This window comes from Phalacrocorax carbo, chromosome 2, assembly GCF_963921805.1.
Source record: "Phalacrocorax carbo chromosome 2, bPhaCar2.1, whole genome shotgun sequence".
Lineage (NCBI taxonomy): Eukaryota > Metazoa > Chordata > Aves > Suliformes > Phalacrocoracidae > Phalacrocorax > Phalacrocorax carbo.
Genome location: NC_087514.1, coordinates 23564006 through 23570005, shown reverse-complemented (window position 1 = coordinate 23570005; position 6000 = coordinate 23564006).

The following is a 6000-nucleotide window of genomic DNA, read 5'->3' as shown; positions in this document are numbered from 1 at the left end:
CCTTTTTAGCTTATTTCAGTTCTTAGCAGGACATTGCTTAGGGGTAGAAAGGTGAATTTCCTTTTGAGTCCCTGCTTCATTCAGCCTTTCACAGAAAGCATTTGTAAGGACCACAAGAGTTTTCACAAGATACTAGGGATAAATTGAATTGAAATGGGTTAGTATGTTCTCTAATTCATAGGTCCTAAGGCTAGATTTACACAGCAGCATCTGAGAAAGGGGAGGAGTGGACTATGGAGATGTTCACCAGCATAGCATTACTGCTGGCTTTGGAGTGGAGACTAACCTGATAATCCTGTATTGCATGTTCTGTGGGGTTTCTGGTGACATCAGATGCTCCTGGTGTATTTCCTAATAACCTGTCACAAAACTGTCACGTGCAACCCCTGCCTTGGCATAGACATTGGTGCTTGGTGGGTGACAGAGAAGGAGGCTTAGAAGGTCTTGGAGAACAAGGCTCTGTAAAGAAACACACTCGCATTTTCCTCCTCAAAGTGTTTGCCATCTCCTGCATGGGCTAACCTGTGCAAAACCATTCATCCTCAGAAGCTGGATGTCCCAGGCAAGTGTTCTTATTCAAGTGAGTGCAATGAGATATTCCAAGACCAGATTAAACTACTTTACAAACCCAAAGTGCTGCATGGGACCTCAAACATCACTCCTACCTGTGAAGACTGCCCATAAAGGCAACATCCCCCACTGTAGTTTCAGAGAAAATTGCATACACAGAGGAAGATTTTAGTTAAATGTCTGCCATGACTTCTTTTAGCCACTGAATGAAACAGGCTGGGACATGTCAGTTGTCTGCTCAGGCTTTGTAGGAGGCTTTCATCCTGCACTGCTCAAATAAGAAAAACTATGAGATCACAGGTTGCTAAACACTTGACGTGATTTCCCAAGGTTTGCCTCTATGGTACGTACTCTGGTAATTTGGGTAGTGTTGACAGAAGCCCTGAATATTACCCAAAGCACTTGGTGATTAGTTTTTTCTGCTGGCTCCAACAGCAAAGCGCTAAGAAGTTCACTCCCGCCCTCTCCTTCCAGACAGAAACACTGTTATGCTACTAATAGTTCACAGAAACATCCACCCTAATGTCCCCAGAGCCTTCCTGCAGGCCAGGCTGCTCTGTTGCTCCTCTCCCAGCATTAGTGATTACAACTTCAGTAGCCTAAGAATAGGCCAAACTCACACTCCTAGTTCTTGGGTCAGCTCCACCTTTACATCTTTGTAGGTGAATATTTTTACCTTAATATTTGAAATATAATTTCAGGTTGTATTTTAATGTCATACTCAAAGAGCAAAGTGGTGAGATCTTTTAAAAATGCATACATAATTTATTTTTCCTTTGTGACAAGGACAAAGGGAGTCTTTTCGTTAAGAAATCTGTACAGCTGAGACTCCACTGCATCAGGTATTTGCATTCAAAGACAGCACAGTACTAAACTTTCCTGTATGTCTTTTTATGTAGTAAATGATCGTAATTGTCCTCTCCTTATAGAAGTCAGAAGCTGAAGTAAAGGGAGGAAAATGATATTACTTGTTTTATGAGAACCACCAAATCTCCTAACAGGAGGAAGCATTTCTCCCATGGCTTCCATCCAGCATGGTTTGCCAGTGGGCTCACACTGGCATGGGCCTGAACCAAGAGCAGTCTCCCCACCATTCTTGGGGGCAGGACATCAAATCATGCTAATAAATACTGAATGACTCCCATGGACTGCTGCACTTGTTGAGTAGCAAGCGTCATGACAGCTACTAGAGAAGCCATAGCAAAGAAGGCTTGAAAGACCCCAGAGAGGTGATAGGAAGGAAAAGCAAAGTGTAGGGTGGCAGTTATCAGAACTGTAAATACTGGTGAAGTTGCTTTTCCATTTTGATGATCTGGAAGGTACAGGTATTAATCTGTGATATTTGTGATCCAGGTTTAAACTCTCATACAGCGTCACATACGCTGCTCATAGAAGGATCATTTATGAAAGCACTATTAATATGTTTAACAATGATAATAAAGTTAACAATCTACTTACAAAATATTGGATTGAATATTACTTTTGTGTAAAGCAAAGGTTGTGTTTGTCTGAGCTCTTTGCACAAGTCCTGAGGTGGGGAGAGGTGGGGAGGAGTATGGTGACAGTGCTAATCCCCAGTACTTTCCCTTTATTCTTACAAAGAAAGAAACATCAACAGCAGTCCCAAGCACTACAGCTATTTTCATGACCTACACAAATCTCAAAATGAGACGAGTCTCATTAGCTTTCCTTTGACAACATGAGATACTAATAAGCACGCATGCCTTTGCGGGAAAACCCAGGGACCTGCCACTTTAAAAGGAAGCTCAAGCTGAGGTTACGCTGAAGTGTTCTGGAGTGCGTCTGTCCTGGGATTTCATTTAAGTTAAGTCATTGCGGAAGTTGGCAAAAAGCAGCCACGGGGTGGAGTTGCATATGAACCTATCTGTGTGTTTGCTTGGGTGTGGGGACTCATGTTTGCTCTTTACTTCACAGATTTGAAAAGATTTAATAATGTGTCACTTGAAGTAACAAATCCTTTACAATCTAAATTCTTCCATCATAAAATAGTCCTTAGAAAGGCATTATCCCTTCACGTTGATCTTTCCCCAGCCTGAAGAAGAGACTAGACCACAGTGACTATCCAAGGGATGCTTCTTCTCATCCTTCATAACTTTGGTATCCCTGGCAGGGCTGAGATGGCTGCAGTTTATTTTTCACAAAGGCTTGCCATCACTAGCTGGGCTGCAGTCAAACAGTGCACTGTTTGCTTTATTCCAACCAGTTGTGGGTAAGTCAAGTCCTTTGTGTCAGGACTTAATCCCTGGTGGCAGCAGATCTGCTTTGTTAAATACAGATCGTTTCCTTTTTCTGTTTCTCTCCTACTACCAGTACATAATTAGGCCTGTATGAGAGGCACATTATTCACTGAAATGAAATAGCTAAAGCTGCAGAAGACCCAGTATGGTTCTCCCCAAGTGCCCTGGAAGAGCAGTGACAAATCAAAAGTTAGGAGATGCCAAAATGGAAACTGCTCAAGCAAGTGGTCTGGAAGAGCAACCATGCCCCACTGAGCCCTGGCTCTGGGTGGTCCTGGCAGGGTCTCCCAACCAAACTGAATCCTTGAGCCCCCGGGGACCTTGTTCCCACTCCTCCTCCTGGGGGATCTCTTCCAGTAACTCACTTCTCACCTGATTAGATGCCACCCTTTCTTCACCACCTGAAATATGTTAAAGTCCACTTGCACCCTATTGTCCGTGTGCCAACACTGCCCTTTAACTTAAACCATGTTTATTTCCTGGTAGTTACTTCCTTGAGGTATTAGTGCCTCCTTGCAGCCTCTGCCTCTGTGCTGAACAAGTCTGGAACACCCCTCCTAGAGCAGAACAACGCAGGTCATGCCCATGGGGTCTCTCCACTCCCTTCCGCAATGGCCTCAACACTGCTTTCACTGGCTGGAGTTGCCTTCCTGCAGTGGTACAGCAGCGGTTTGCTCACTGCCGTGCTGTTGGCAAGGAAAGCTAGCTGGTCTCTCTGCTCGTCTGCCTGCTCCAACTAATGACCTCTCACATGCTTAATGCTAGGTTATTAGCCTCAAGCTGATAGCTATTTCAGAAAACTTCCCAGATAGATCAAGTCTGGTGACGGACAGCTGAACCCAAAGTCTCACAATGCATTGTTTCGTGAATCCTGGTAATAGCAGGTGACATCAGTCAGACCTAGGGTTGTATGAAATAATCTATAGAACTATCTGCTCTTTTCACCTGCCCAGAAAAGCTCATAAAGAGCTGCTGGGTGTAGTAATCTGTTTGCAATGTGCTGGGAAGATGGAGAGGCCCATAAGTGTCCAGCATTGCTCCATTCAGCTACTGCACACTGGGTAGAGTGAGAAGAATGGTGAGAAACAGCAATGGCCACTGTGGGTTCATTTATGAATCATGGGAGGGACCTTTCTGTGTTTGGTGACTCGGTACTATGGTGACAAAAACTCCACAAACACTTCACAGGGAATAAGGCCATGTGTTTTCCATTCCTCCTTACACAGTGTGGTGCTACCTGGGAATAACCTGTGGTGGTGAAATCCTTTGAGGTGGTCCTTTTCCTATGTTGCTGTCCTGGAATATTATTTTGGCTGGGGTGAAAGACTACTTCAGATGCCATTTGTGATCCACTTTATCTAGCGGACTTTTTATTGGTAGTTACCAGTGAACAACAGAGCCCTTGTCATGCTCTCCAGAGTCCCCATGTTCCGCCTGAAGTACTGTCAGCTTTTTGTACGGAACCCCAATAGCAGGTGGAGTCATCCTGCCTCTTAACATGCAATGGGTCAGTCACTGTAAGCATCATTTGGTTATGGCTGGAAGCCCCTTCAAAACAGTGTGTGCTTCCAAAGGGTATGTTTAGTCACCATGACTGCACTCCCGAACCGGGAAGGCTGCCTCCCAAACCATCCTCTTTGTAGCTTCATACCTTCAGGTATCCATTTAGAAAAGCATTTTGTACAATAGCTATTCTTCCAGGCTTTCCAAGTTCTTCATGTCACATTTGTTCCTGAGCCACCTTTAACTGATGCCACTCTTTAAATGTTTACAATTGTTCTGGCTAAAGTGCTGATATAGCGGAAAGCAGCAGTTACCAAACCGAAAGGCTGAATTCCTTGTGTTCACAGAAAGCATTTAATAAAGTGAATAGTGAGGCACAACTCTCTCACAAAGCCACCACTGGTACCACATTTCATTTCTCTTGCGACTTAACAAGTCTGGTCTCCCTGTGAGCATGAAATTTCCTGTTCTCAAGGACCAGAAGAGCACACCACACAGCGCTAACCACAGCTCAGCTTCTCCATCCAGCCCCCTTGACATGAACAAGAGATGCTCCCAGGACTTCCAGTCTTGCTGAAACCAGGGGAAGTCTTCCCACTCACTTCAAGTGACAGGGACACAAAACCTGCAGGTGGGCAGAAAACTGCAAGAGGGAGGATTATTCTTCACTCGAATCCAAGGCACTGGTGCTTATCATGCAGCATGACTATGCAGCACGACCATGACAATGAAGTTTAATGAAAGTGTTGCCCAGTACGCTTAAGTTGCTCCCGTGCTCAGCAGGGCCAAAGCAACATCAGGAATGTAAGGAACAGAAAGCATTATTACACCACTGGGCAAATCTAAAGTGCCCCAGGTCTTGAATGCTACATGTAGTTCCTGTCCTCCATGCCCAAAGGGGAGGCAATCCATAATGTTACGGTCGCAATATCCATTGTAGGAAGACACCAAAATGTGCAGGGCTCTGCAAGTTGTAGAGGTCAGCAGTGAATGGGAGACAGAAGGAACATTTGCCCGCTGTTTCACACAGTACCATAGATGCTAAATGTCACAATCAGAAACACGGTTTATAACAAAGAAAGTGATTATTTGAAGTACCTCATAACCTACGGGGCTCATGGCTGCAGAACATTATGGAGGTCAGAAGTGTACAGGGGTTCAAACGGCGGTCTGGCAGACTCACGAAATGAAGGGTTGACTCAGAGGTGTGAAACACAGAGATGTAGGTCCAAGTTCCAGCTGAGGAAGTCTGAGATGCAGAGTAGAGGATGCTAGGAACGGGAAGAGCGCTGCTCACTTCTTTCGCAAGTGCCCAGGGTGGGAGCTCTTGGAGGTGCGCAGTGCAGTGGCCAAGCCTCTCGCCCAACCCAGGACAGATACTTGCCTCTTCTTTTGCAGTGGTTGTGGGCTGGGGAAGGGGCTTGTCATGTATTTCTCAGCACTTTCTAAGTGCTCTGGTTTGGTCCACGGCGCAGGGATGACTCTGTGCTTCCGTAGTGCTCGCTTGTAGCTCGTGAGGAGGTTGTGAGAATAAATACAAACCCCGCTATTGTGCCAGCTAGTAGTCAGGCTTAATGACCATTTATTGGCCCATACACTGTTGAGCAAAGACACTCCCTCTTAATGAAGGTCATATTAAATAACAGTGTACAAGTAATGCTTCATGACT